Source organism: Micromys minutus (genome assembly GCF_963924665.1).
Source record: "Micromys minutus genome assembly, chromosome: 32".
NCBI classification, from domain to species: Eukaryota; Metazoa; Chordata; class Mammalia; order Rodentia; family Muridae; genus Micromys; species Micromys minutus.
In genome coordinates, this window is record NC_137967.1 from 13,668,952 (window position 1) to 13,682,872 (window position 13,921).

The window sequence follows — 13,921 nt, forward strand, 5'->3', positions numbered from 1 at the left end:
TTGATTTTCTAGAGTCTATCTTCTTGAGTCCTTTGTATATATTGGATGCTAGTTCTCTATCAGATGTAGGGATGGTAAAGATCTTATCCCAATTTGTAGCTTGATGTTTTGCCTTTTTGACAGTGTTCTTTGCCTTACAAAAGCTTTGCAATTTCATGAGGTCCCATGTGTCAATTCTTGATCTTATGCATAAGCCATACTTGTTCTGTGTAGGAAAATGTCCCCTGTGCTAATCAGTTCTAAGATGTTCCCCACTCTATTGCATTAGTTTCGCTCAATCTGTTTGTAATACAGTTTGAGGTCAGGCATGGTGATTTCCCCAGAGTTTTGGTTTTATTGGTGAAAATAGTGATTGCTATCCTGGGTTTTTATTATTCTAAATAGTTTTTCAAATTGCTCTTTCTAACTTTATGAAGAATTGATTTGAAAATTTCAGGGAGATTGCATTGAATCTCTTGGCAGCATTAGGCAAGGTGGTCATTTTAATATGTTTATATTTCGAAACCATGAGCATGGGAGAGCTTTCAACCTTCTGAGATCTTCAATTTCCTCCTTCAGAGACTTGAAGTTCTTGTCATACAGATGCTTTAGTTTCTTGGTTAGGGTCACCACAAGGTATTTTATATTACTTGTGAAAATTTTGAGGGGTGTCCATTTTCTAATTTCTTTCTCAGCCTATGAGTAGAGGAAGGCTACTTATTTGTGTGAGTTAATTTTATATCAACCACTTTGCTGAATTTGTTTATCAGATATAAAAGGTTAGTGGTAGAATTTTTAGGACACTTAAGTATACTATTATATCATCTGCAAATAGTGATAATTTGACTTCTTCCTTTCCAGTTTGTGTCATTTTGACCTCTTTTTGCTGTCTGATTGCTATAGCTATTACATCCAGTATTATATTGAATAGGTAGGGAAGAGTGGTCACCCCTGTCTAGTTTCTGATTTTAGTAGGTTTTCTTTGAGTTTCTCACAATTTATGCTGATGTTGTCTACTGTTTTGCAGTATATTGCTTTTACTAAGTTTAAGTATGGGCCTTGATTTCCTGATCTTTCCAAGACTTCTAACATCAAGGGGTGTTGAAATTTGTCAAATGCTTTCTCAACATCTAAAAATGTGATCATGTGTTTTTTTTTTTTTTTTTTTTTTTTTTGGTTTGTTTGTTTGAGATTGTTTGTATGGTGCATTAGGTTGTTGCATTTCCATATGTTGAGCCATCCTTCATCCCTGTGATGAAGCTCATTTGATCATGGTGAATGATTTTCTTGATGTGTACTTGGATTCAGTTTGAAAGAATTTTATTAAGTAACTTTGCATGGATGTTCATGAGATAAATTGGTCCAAAGTTCTCTTTCTTTGTAGGGTCTTTGTATGGTTAGGTATGAGCATATGTGGCCTCTTGCCAAAAATAATCTAAAGATTCAAATTCATCCCCATCAAAATTTCAACTCAATTCTTTATAGAGTAAAAGAGAACAATTTTTACATTCATTTGGAATAATAAAAAATTCAGGATAGCAAAAACCCTTCTCAACAATTAAAGAACTTCTGCAGTAAACATCATCCTCACCTCAGTCTGTATTACTGATCAATTGTGATGAAATCTACAAGGTACTGGTGCTGAGACAGGCAGGTACATCAATTGAATAGAATCAACCATCCAGAAATAAACCCACACACTTATGTTCACTTGATCCTTGACAGAAGAGCAAAATACAAGAAAGAAAAGATAAACAAAACAAACACACACACATACACACACACACACACACACACACACACACACACACACACACATACTACTTCCACCACCACCACCCCCATAGCCACCAAAACCAGCAGCATCAGCAGGAACAACAAAGACAATATCTACAAGCAGGAATTAAGATTCACTGGTCATTGATCTCTTTCTGTAGCACCACAGTAAATTTTCTAGTAAAAATACACAGAATAACAGAATGGGTGCAAAACCCGGATCCATGTTTCTTCATTCAATCAACATATCTCAACATCACATATAGACACCACCCGTGATGGTTTGTATATATTTGGCCCAGGAAGTGGCACTATTCCTGGCTGTAACCATGTTGGATATTTTACTGTGGGCATTGGCTTTGATACCTTTGTCAAGGTATCAAAGAAATGTTACAAAGCACATGGAGCAAAGGATGGAAATATTAATCTGTCTAATAACTACTATCATAAAATTTCAGCCAGAGTAAGCAAAAGAGCCTGGGAAGAACACTACACACTCATTACGGGAAAAGGAATCAAGAGGAATTCTCAGTTGTGAATACCTATTTTCCAAAGCTAGGGCACCCACATTCATAAAAGAAATACTCTTTAAAAATAGTTTGAAAAGGCCTCATGAAGGAAGAGGCTTCCTCATGCCTGTCTTTTCCCTGCCTCAAGTCATGAGGCACTGCCTTCTAAGTTCTCTGTACCCTTAGTCTGAAGCGTCTCTGAGTTTTTGGCCTCCAGTGAAACTTGGTAAACAACTTGAACCTGTACTGCAGCATCACTAGTCCAAGTGAGGGCCTCCAATCTCCCAGAGTGCGCACCTGGTAGCCAAGGAGGCCAAGGCTCAGAGAGAGAGGAGGGGAAGCCACTCTGCTGTTGGTTGGCATTGAAAGCCTAGCCGCTGCTCGTGTGCACCAAGGACCCCAATGTCATCTTCCAGGCAGACAGGTGACTGCTTAAGTCACCAGGTCTCCTCTCAGTGCCTCCAAAAGAGATGGGCACCTTTGCCACCACCATTATATCTCCCAAGAAAGAAGGATGGTACACTTATAAGTCCTCAGCAAGCAAGCACATTTCCACACTGCCCCTACTGAAGCAACAGCTTAAAAGTTCAGGTGCCAAAGGCTCCAGAGAGTGCTGGAGACCACGGGACTAGAGGGCAAATGATTACAACACAACAACATGAGGTCCTTCTTAGCATGCACTGAAAACTGGGCCTTAAAATTCAAGAGGTTAAATCTTTTCTCGACTGATAATCCAAGTTTTCAAAGATGGCATAACAAACTGGGGCACGATTTTGACTCTTATCTCATTTGGTATTTCATGGCCAAACACATAAAGAGCATAAACCAAGAAAGCCTCATTGAACCATTAGGAGAAAGTATCACGGATGTTCTTTAAGGACAAAAGACATCTGACTGGCTTGTCAAAATGGCTGGGATGGGTTTGTGGAGTTGTTCCATGTACAGAACATGGAAGGGATCATCAGAAACATCTGCTGGGTTTTGAAGGTGTTGCTGAAATATTGGCTGCTCTGCACAGCCAATAATGTAGCCTGGTGAGAGCACTAGGTGACTCTGGAAACTCCACCAAAAAAGTACATTTTCCTGTGAAAACAAAGGTATTTCTGAAGGAGGATTTAAAGCTGCCCAGGACTTCATCAGTCCATTTCTACTGTAGCAATATAGCAAAGTCAGGAGGATTGTAGCTAAGGAGAAGAAATCCATAGCAAAATTGCTCTCTCTAGAAGATTCACAGTATGAATGCAACAAAGATCACTCTCCGCAAAATTATGGAGGCAAGAGGATCACAGAGATTTGGAAACTGAGTGGTTCCTTGGGCTGAGGGCAAGCCTGGGATGAGGCTGTGTGTGTGTGTGTGTGTGTGTGTGTGTGTGTGTGTGTGTGTGTGTGTGTGTGTGTAGGGTGATCATTGAAAGTCCTTAGTTCAGTAATTGTTGTCTGGAAGCACAGAGGGGCCTTCTGTTGGAAACCTTTAGGCAAAGGCCTTCTCCATGCTTCTCACTACAATTCTTGATGAAAGAGACAGACCTTGGTTCCAAACTGTTTATAGATTGTTCATCATGGAAAATAGGTTCATACCACCTTCTCAGTTGGAATAGAGATTAAATGTGTTTTGCAGGAAGGAATGTCTCAGGCAGGAAGATATTATCCAGACCATCAGGGCCCCCAGATACCCCATTAGAGCTAAAAAACACTGTTCTCGGCTACATGACCTGTGGTCATGTTTCCTATGTGCAAAGTGTGGAAGAGGATCCAAGCAAGGATCATTTCAGTTCTTCTGGGAAAGTACTTTACCTTTTCAAGCCTACTGAGGGGACATAAAGAAATAGCTGGAGGACTCCAACTGCTTCTTCCTACAGGCATGGGGAAAAGGTCCAATATCTATTATAAGATGTAGGATGCTGGACAGGTTGGGTTTCTCTGTCAACTTGACACAAAATAGTCATCAGAGAGTGAGGAGGCTCACTTGGTACATGTCTCCCTGAGATTCAGCTGTCAGGCATTTCTCAATTATTGATCAAATTGGAAGTGCACAAACCATTGTTGGTCATAAGATCCCTAGGCTCTTATAAGGCTACTTCTATAATAAAGCAGTTTGAACAAGCTATGAAAAGCTAGCTAGGTTGCAGCCCTATTCCATGGTCTCTGCATCAGCTCCTGCTTCCAGGTTCCTGTCCTGTTTGGGTTTCTGTCCTGATTCCCTTTGGTGATGAACAGCAATGTGGAAGTATAAGCTGAATAAACCCTTTCACTCCCAACTTTCTTATGGGTCCCCATGTTTCCTCACAGTAATAGACCACTAAGTAAGACAAGTTGGTACTAGCATATTCGGATATTGATGAGATAGACCTGCCTATGTTTGGGGGAGGATTTCGGGAGGATTTGGAACATTGACATCGAAAACTATTGAGTGTTAAAAGATCAGTGGGAAGGTCCTGAAAGACAATGCAACAAAGGTCGAAAGCAGCATAGATATTGGAGGCCTACCTTATGAGAATTTAGAAGGAAATATAAAGACTCTTATCACGGCTCTTTGCCATTTTGAATTGAGATTCCCTGGTTCTGTTTTGCTGGAGTGAAGAATCACCTGAGATCCATAAGGTACCAGAACTACTAAAGTAAAACTTTGCTTTGCTGGGATAATTGATGCTTTTCAGCTAGAGCTGAGAAATTTGTGATGATTAAGAAGACACCAGCATTATTAGGTGATACATCTGGGAAGTGTTTGCTGAGAACAGAACAGCTGTGTTAAGGTCATGCATTGGGAGACACTGACATGAAGACTTGGGTGTTCAGTCCAAACTGGATTACGTAATGAGTTCCAGGACCATTGAGATGCACAGTGAGACTGTATCTCACTACAAATCCAAAACACATCACACAAGTTTGGAATTGAAAGATGGCCCATAGGTTAAGGGTACTTGCTATACTTCCACAGGACCTAAGATAGAATTCTGGCACCCATATAATGTAGCTCATAATCACCTTTAACTTCAGTTCAAGGGATCTGATGCCCTTCTGGCTTCTGTGGGCACCTGTATATACATGCATACAAGCACATGAACATACACATATACTTTTAAGAAATCAATAAATCATTGAATGAATTTCTGAGTGGAGAGAAGAACAGCACTACAGAAATAACCCACTACAGCTTCATCCATGGAAGGGAGTTCCATCCCCTCCTCCATAACTGAGCTAGAGATGGAGGCATTCAGGCATTTGGGCATCAAAGCTGCTCCAAGTCACTGTCTCTGAACTGTGTGTCCAAGAACAAGGTCAATGTACATCAGTCAGATCCTCAGCCTAGTGATAAGCATTTGTTTCTTTTTCCTTCAAAGGGTGGTCTGTAACATAATTCTGTGCTCCTGATACTCTAGCTCAGTGCTCCCTACGGCCCCAGTACTATGTTTGTCCTCCCAGCAAGAGACTGACCTATGGTTTGTCTTTGAGGAGATGGCTTGCTCTGGGGTCCTTAGAGATCAATTCATAAAATGATAGGACCCTTGGGACTAGGAAACAGTATTGCCCAGAAGCACAAACCTAGAATATCAAGCCTCCAAAGTAACACATTCTAAAGAGAGTCGGGCAAGAAGTGAGTGCTGGTCTCCCCTTCACATCTGTGCTATGTGATATGGTACATAATATAAGTAATTAACACTGGCATCAACATATAAATTCTGAAATAGAAAGACACAAACACGTTTGTCTACGGTTCTGTCATGTTTGGCTTGAAAGCAGTGTCTGTTTTCCAGGTAGAGACAGAGTGCTCTTAACAGTCAAGTGAGACGGAAATATTATTGACCTCTTGGAATTCAGAAAAATGCAGGGAACCTATTCCAGAAAGTCATTACACCATCATTGCATCCCTAAGGACAGATGACAGCTCCAGAATAATGTAGCATAGCTTGGTGTGGTAGGGAAGGTCCTTTAGGGTCTGCATGGCAGTGACATTTCCATAGAAACTGAGTCTAGATGTGGGCACAGTGCTGCATGCCTTTAACCCCAACCCTTAAGTGGCAGAGGGAGGTGAACCCTGGCAAAAAAAAATAAAGTCACAAAAAGATTCTTTTCCACTGCATTTCCGTTTTTCCAACCCCGACGAGGTTGATGCCAGAGCTGTGGAAACAAGTCAATGAGAGCTGCTAACTGTTAAGCACCTCAAGAAAAAGAGGTGTGTTGCAGTCAGCAAAGCAGAAAGGAATTGGAGATCTGAACATGCTTTAACATCACACATCAGAATAAAGAGTTTGGCGGTTTCTCAGAGATTTCCTGTTTTGCTTTAGTCCTTTAGTTTTATTTCCTCTCTATGGTCCTTGAATAATATGTATCCTGTGCCATTATATGTTAGATATATGTGATTTGCTTTTTTAAAAATCTTTATTTTACAGAGGATTACAGTTAAGAAACTGCGTGAATCTAAGAAGAGACTTTGAACTTTAGACTTTTAATCAAGTTAGGTACTTATATCTATAGGGTATAGATGTCTTTTTACTACTATGTGAGATCTTTCTTTTCATTTTTTAAAAAAATTAATTAATTTAATATATGTGAGTACACTTTCTCTTGTCTTCAGACACTGCCTTTTGTCACCAAAAGAGGGCCTCTGATCCTACTACAGATGGTTGTGGTTGCTGGGAATTGAACTCAGGACCTCTGGTAGAACAGTCAGTGCTCTTAACTGCAGAGCCATATCTACAGCCCCCTGTTTTATTTTATCTTCTTTTATTTTTAAACTCAAGGTTTTATTTTTAAACTCAAGGGTCCTCCCACCCCCCTTTGTGTCCTGAGGGTCGCTTACCACATTTTGTTTTTACATTCTTCTATCATTTTTTCCCTCTCAGTCCACCCTCCTACTATTTCACATCCCATACCTCCTTCCTGCCTCCCCTGCCTCATTGAGGATGTCCCCACCCCACTCACCCCACTAGACCTCTAAACTCCCTGGGGGCTCCAGTCTCTTGATGATTAAGTGTATGTTCTCTGACTAAACATAGATCAGAGAGTCCTCTGCTGTCTATGTGTTGGGGGTTCTCATATCAGCTGGGGTATGCTGCCTGGTTGGGGATCCAGTGTCTGAGAGATCTCAGGGGTCGAGGTTAATTGAGACTGCTGGTCCTTTTACAGGGTTGCCCTCCTCCTCAGCTTCCTCCATCTTATCCCTAATTCAACCACAGGGGTCAGCACCTTCTGTTCATTGGTTGGAGGTAAATATCTGCATCTGATCTATCAGCTGTGTGGGCAGCCATGATAGGTCCCTTTTGGTGAGTGCTCCATAGCCTCAGTGATGGTTCTAGACCTTGGGTCTAGAATTGGGCTGGATTCCCATTTGGGCCAGTAGATAGACCTTCTTTTTCCTCAGGCTCTTCTCCATTTCCATCCCTGTCAATTTTTCACATAGGAACCATTATGGGTCAGAGTTTTGACAGTGGAATATCAACCGCATCCCTCACTTGATGACCTGTCTTTCTGCTGGGTGTGGGGGCTCTACAGGTTCCCTCTCTCCACTGTTGGGCATGACATCTAGGTCCCCCCACCCCCCTTTGTGTCCTGAGGGTCGCTTACCACATTTTGTTTTTACATTCTTCTATCATGGGGCATCTGGGATTTTTCCAGATTCTGGGTACCACAAATAATGCTGCTATGAACACAGTGGTAGGGCAACTTTTGGGTATATTCCCAAGAGTGGTATTGCTGTGTCTTTAGGTGTAGAGAGCTGCAAGGTGCCACGCCTTAAAGATGGTGCTGGTTTCCTCCTTCCACCTCTTTGATGGAGAGTGCTCTCAGTCCTAAACAACTCCATATTTGGCTGTGCCTGTTCAGCTTGCCTGCTTCCGCATTAAAACAGCCTATCTGCAGGGCCTACGTGGCTTACAGGGGTTGGTAGGTGCAAGGAGATTTAAGCCTGTGCAGGCGTTCCCCCAGAGGCTGAGTCAGAAGCAGCTGCAAAGCCAGAAGCAGAAGCTTGTTCAAGGATCCTGAATAAACTGCTTGAAGAAGAGCTTCTCTGGGTTGTGTCTTCCTTGCTGGTCAAGGTTGGGCACGACATTTAGGTAGACCTATTTTCAATTTTCTGAGGAACCTGCAAATTGATTTCCAGTATGGTTGTACCAGTTTCAATCCCATCAACAAAGAAGGAGTGTTCCTCTTTCTCCACATACTCACCAACATGTTTTGTCACCTGAGGTTTTGATCTTAGCCATTCTGAATGGGGTACGGTAGAATCGTCGGGTCATTTTTATTTGCGTTTCTCTGATCACTAAGGACTTTGAGCATTTCTTTAGGTGCTTCTCGGCCATTCAAGATTCCTCTGTTGTAAATTATGGGTTTTGTTTTATACCTCATTTTTTGATTGGGTTGTTTGGTATTTTGGTAGTTAGCTTCTTGAGTTCTTCATATACTTTGGTTATTAGCCCTCTACTGAATGTAGGGTTAGTGAAGAATTTTTTCCCAGTCTGTAGGCTGCTAATTTGTCTTATGACTATGTTCTTTGCCTCACAGAAACTTTCCAGTTTCATGACGTCTCATCTATCCATTCTTGGTCATAGAGCATGAGCCAGTGGAGTTGTGTTGAGGAAATTTCCCATTGTGCCAATGGTTCAAGGCTCTTTCTTACTTTCTCTTCTAATAGATCCAGTGTGTCTCTTTTTATGTTCAGGTTCTTGATCCACTTGGACTTGAGCTTTCTGCAATGTGACAAATATGGGTCTATTTTAATTTTTCTACATACAGACAGCCAGTTAGACCAGCACCATTTATTGCAGATGCTTTTTTTCCCCATTGTATATTTTTGGCTTCTTTGTCAAAGATCAAGGGTGAGTTAGTGTGTGGTTTTACTTCTGGGTCTTCAATTCTATTCCATTAATCGATGTATTTCTATACTAATACCATGCACCTTTTATCACCATTGTCCTGTAGTAGAGCTTGAGGTCAGGGATGGTGATTCCCCCCACCGTTCTTTTATATTTGAGAATAGTTTTCACTATTATGTATATTTTGCCATTCCAGATAAATTTGAGAATGTCTTTTTCCATGTCTTTGAAAAATTGTGTTGGGATTTTGCTGGAGATTGCACTGAATCTGTAGATCGCCTTTGGTAGGATTCCCATTTTTACTGTTTATCCTGCCAATCCATTAGCATGTGAGATCTTTCCATCTTCTGAGATCTTTGATTTATTTCTTAAGAGACTTTAATTATTGTTGCACAGATCTTTCACTTGTTTGTTATTATTATCCCAAGATAGTCTATATTATTTGTTACTATTGTTAAAGGAGTTGTTTCCCTAATTACTTTCTCAGTCTGTTTTTCATTTGTATAAAGGAAGACTACTGATTTATCTGAGTTAGTTTTATATCCAGCCATTTTGCTGAAGTTGTATATCAACTGGAGAGGTTCTCTGGCAGATTTTTTGGGGTCATTTATGTATACTATCATATCATCTGCAAATAGTGATACCTTTATTTCTTCTTTGCTAATTCATATCTCCTCATTTTCTTTTTGTCATTTTGTTGTCCTAGCTAGCACTTGGAGTACTATATTGAATAGATATGGTGAGAGTGGGCATACTAGTCTTGTCTCTAATTTTAGTGGGATTGCTTCAATTATCTCTTCATTCAATTTGATATTGGCTGTTTGTTTGCAGTAGATTGCTTTTATTGTGTTTAGGTATGGGCCTTGAATTCCTGATCTCTCCAAGACTTTGAATGTGAAGTGGTGATGAATTTTGTCAAATTCTTTTTCTGCCTCTAAAGAGATAATTATGTAATTTTGTGAGTTTGTTTATGTAGTGTATTATGTTAATGGATTTTTATATATTATAACAACGTTGCATTCCTGGGATGAAGCCTACTTCATAGTGGTGAATGATGGATTTGGTGCGTTCTTGGATTTAGTTAGCAAGAACTTTATTGAGTATTTTTGCATCAATATTCATAAGCAAGATTGGTCGGAGGTTCTGCTTTTTTGTTAGGTCCATTTGTGGTTTAGTTATCAAAGTAAATGTAGCTTCATAGAATGAATTAGGTAATGTTCCTTCTGTTTCTATTTTATGGAATAGTTTGAGGAATATTGGTATCAGGTCTTCTTTGAAGGTCTGGTAGAATTCTGAACTAAATGCATCTGGCTCTAGGCTTTTTTTTATTTTTTTATTTTTTTGGTTAGTTGGTTTTTAATGACTTCTATTTCTTTATGTGATATGGGCCTTTTTAGATAGTTTTCCTGCTCTTTATTTAACTTTCTTATGTGGTATCTTTCTAGAAAACCATCCATTTCATTTAGATTCTCCAGTTTTGTTGAGTATAGGCTTTTGTCTTAGGATCTGATGTTTTTTTGATTTTCTTCTGTTTTTGTTGTTATGTCTCCCTTTTCATTTCTGATTTTGTGAATTTGGATACTGTCTCTGGACTCTTTAGTTAGTTTGACTAGGAGTTTATTTATCTTGTTGATTCTAAGAACCAGCTTTTGGTTTTGCTGATTCTTGATAGTGTTCTCTTTGTTTCTATTTGGTTGATTTCAGCTCTGAGTTTGACTATTTTCTGCCTTCTGCTCCTCAGGGATGTATTTGCCTATTTTTGTTCTAGAGCTTTCAGGTGTGCCATGAAGTTGCTAGTGTAAGATCTCTCCAGTTTCTTTACCAGGGTACCTAGTGCTATGAATTTTCCTCTTAGGACTGCTTTCATTGTGTCCCATAAATTTTGGTATAATATATCATTTTCTTTAAATTCCAGGAAGTCTTTACTTTATTTCTTTTCTGACCAAATAGTCATTAAGTAGAGAGTTGTTCGATTTCTATCTGTATGTGGGCTTTCTTTTGTTTTGCCTTAGGCCATGGTGGTCTGATAGGATGCATGGGATTATTTCCACTTTTTTGTATTGGTTGAGACTTGTTTTGTAACCAATTATATGGTCAATTTTGAAGAAGGAGCTAAGAAGGTGTAGTGTTTTAGGATAAAATGTTCTGTAGATATCTGTTAAATCTAAGTGGTTCATAACCTCTATTAGTTTCATTGTGTCTCTGTTTAGTTTCTGTTTCAATGACCTGTCCATTAGTGAGAGTGGGGTGTTGAAGTCTCCTACTATTATTTACAATGTGTATTTTGACCTTTTGTAAAGTTTCTTTTATGAATGTGGGTACCCTTGAATTTGGGGCATAAATGGTCAGAATTGAGAGTTTCTCTTGGTGGATTTTCACTTTGATGAATATAAAGTGTCCTTCCTTATCGTACTTGATAACTTGTAGTTGAAAATCTATTTTATTGGATATTAGGATGGCAACTCCAGCTTGTAAGACTTTTTCCCATCCTTTTACTCTGAGGTAATGTTTGTCTATGTTATTGAGGTGTGTTTTTGTATGCAGCAAAGTGCTGGATCATGTTTGCATCTCCAGTCTGTTAGCTTATGTCTTTTATGGATAAGTTGAATCCATTAATGTTGAATGATACTAAAGATGACTGTTTATTCCTGTTATATTTGTTTCTGTGGATTGTTTATGTGCTTGTGGTTCACTCCTTTTGGTATTGTTGTAAGATGCTTAATATCTTATCTTTTCTTTGTTTTAGTAGGTACCTTCCTTGTGTTGGAGTTTTCCTTCTAGGATCCTTTGTAGAGCTGGATTTATAGATAGATACTGTTTGTTACTAGGAGTTACAGGGAGGGACCCTTGAGGAAGCTGGTTGAGTCACAGAATAGTGGGGAGTGGGAGGTCACCCACTTAACAAGTAAAGTTTTATTTATCTCAGTTTGACGGTTTATCCCATGATGGTGGGTTGGCTACAGTGCTTTGGTGCTGTGGTGCACCAAAGCTACTTCCCTCATAACTGGAATGTAGAAGAGTTAGGAAGAGAGGATCTGGAAAGACCTTTGAAATGGCTCAGCAGGAAAAAACAACTACTTCTGTCTGAGTTAGGATTTATTGTTATAAGAGGGCACCATGGTATTTTAAAGTTAACTATCGTGTGTGTGTGTGTGTGTGTGTGTGTGTGTGTGTGTGTGTGTTTTCCATTCAAGGATCCAGATACATTCATGTGCCCAGCACAAAGCAGTATGGCCAAAAACTCTCACAACAGAGTCACTTTTAGAATTTTTCTAATAGGATTTTTGATTTGGTCTGAAAATCCAAACATGTTTTATATCAGCTTTTCTGTCTTTGGTCAGAAAACCCATGACCTATCCATAGTTGTTTTAGAATTTTTAAAGGCAGTGAGAGCTTTCAAAACAATAAAGTTTTTATAATATAAAGAAAAAGCTTTCTAGAGCAGAACAGAACACTAAATGTACATACAGAGAAAGAGGGGGGAGAGTCAGGCAGACAGACAGAGAGAGAGAGAGAGAGAGAGAGAGAGAGAGAGAGAGAGAGAGAGAGAGAGCAGAATAGTCTGGAAAGCCATGTCAGCAGAACCTAGGCCTCCAGAATTGAACTCATGATTTGACCTTGTTTTTACTGCCCCCATACTTCCCTCTCTCAAGATCCCGGATGTAGCCACAGCTGCTCCTTGGCAGTTCATACACTGAAATATGGACTTGCATGTGCAATAGACTTCTGTATAACCATAAAGAAGAAAATTTTGCATTTGCAGGAAATGAGTAAATGTAAAAAGTTCACAGAATCTGGGATCTGTTTTATTTTTCTAGGTTGTTACTTATTTGTAAAGTAGGATTTGCATTTCTGTCTTTATTATTTTTTAATTAATTTATTTTGTGTATACAGGAGTTTATCCTGCATGTAAGTATGTGCACCATTGGATGCTTGTTGATTGTGGAAGTCAGAAGAGGCTATCAGATCCCCTGAAACTGGAGGTACAGTTGGATTAGTGTACATTGCTCTGCTAATTAAGGTCAAAATCTACCAATTGTCAAAGAAATATAAACAAATCTCTGTCCCCAGTACAAAACTTTTGAGGAATTTCATTGTGATGTTAACACATTCTTACATCTGATGATTTAACTCTATACTCTTATCTATATCTCATAGTCTCTTGGAAAGTGTTCTTTTATCATTAACATTTTAAAAATTTAGAGTTAAGAGGATACTATTTGGTCTTTCTCCAGAGACAGACCACCATTTCAGAAAGGTAAGCACAGAATGGACCATTTTATTTTCCCATTTCAGCCATTCATTGTTTCTCAGACTCCTATTTCTATTTTCACCAGCATTTTTCCAGTTGCACAATCATTCCACCCAATCTCTTTGACACAGATTTAAGAAGAAGAAGAAGAAGAAGAAGAGGAAGAGGAGGAGGAAAAGGAGGAGGAGGAGGAGGAGGAGGAGGAAGAGGAGGAGGAGGAAGAACAAGAACAAGAACAAGAACAAGAACAAGAAGAAAAAGAACAATAACAAGAAGAACAAGAATAAAAACAAGAACAAGAAGAACAAGAACAAGAAGAAAGTAAAACAACAGAAAATTCCTTCTGGGAGCCGACTGATTGATATCCCAGAGGTTGTGGCCACAAATACATTTTTAGTGGTGTCCTGAATAAATATCCATCCCTTTCTTCTCTGCTTCTTCCTCTACTGCAGTTGACTTCTCACTGCCTTAGCTCCACGATAGGCACCACATGTAGCTGTCTTTTGCTACTTTGTGGGTTCTTCTTTATTCCACTCTTTTCCCCTCATCTTCTTCCAGTGTTTCAAACCCATACCACTAGATAAGAGGGGAAA